Raw genomic sequence first — 685 nt, 5'->3', positions numbered from 1 at the left:
TCTCTCTCTCTCTCTCCTCCCCTCTCTCTGTTTCAAACCATAATTATTTTCATTAATAAAACTACTTTCATTGAAAAAAAAAAAAGCCTTGTTGTTTAATCATTATCTATTAATTACCCGTTTAATCTGGTTGACTATCCAAATATTGTATTTTAAATCTTTATTCTCCAATAACTCACTTCCATTAGGGAAGGCACCTAACCTAGTGGTTAGAGTGTCAGGCTTACAATAATATGGGTGAAGGTTCAATCGCTCAACCTGCCTCACGTGGTCTTGATGTCGCATGGTCAAAATTTACTTGAGTTATTTAGACATTGACAAATTTATTAAAATATTTGGCTGAAGATCGAAATGAGGTCATTTCTTACCACTAATCGTGAAACGATTCGTACCAAATTAATTAAAGGCAGGTTGTTTTTTTTTTACTCTTCTCTTCTGTCTTTAGTTCTGTGTGTACCATGAATATCGCTATCAATTAGAGAAAAATTTGTAGTTTTAGAATCAGTAGTTCTTTGGCTGCTGTTTCTGAATTCTCAGTATGTTGGAGAAGCAGGTTTTCTGCTAATCCCTATATATTTATGATTATAAATGGCTTTACCGAAAAGGTTTTTTCATACTGAGCTACCCGGCATAATTGTTAATTATTAATTTTATTACTAATTGACGATTCCCTGCCCTGTATATG

This window comes from Octopus bimaculoides, chromosome 22 (genome assembly GCF_001194135.2).
Source record: "Octopus bimaculoides isolate UCB-OBI-ISO-001 chromosome 22, ASM119413v2, whole genome shotgun sequence".
Classification (NCBI taxonomy): Eukaryota; Metazoa; Mollusca; class Cephalopoda; order Octopoda; family Octopodidae; genus Octopus; species Octopus bimaculoides.
Note: the sequence above shows the minus strand (reverse complement) of the source record.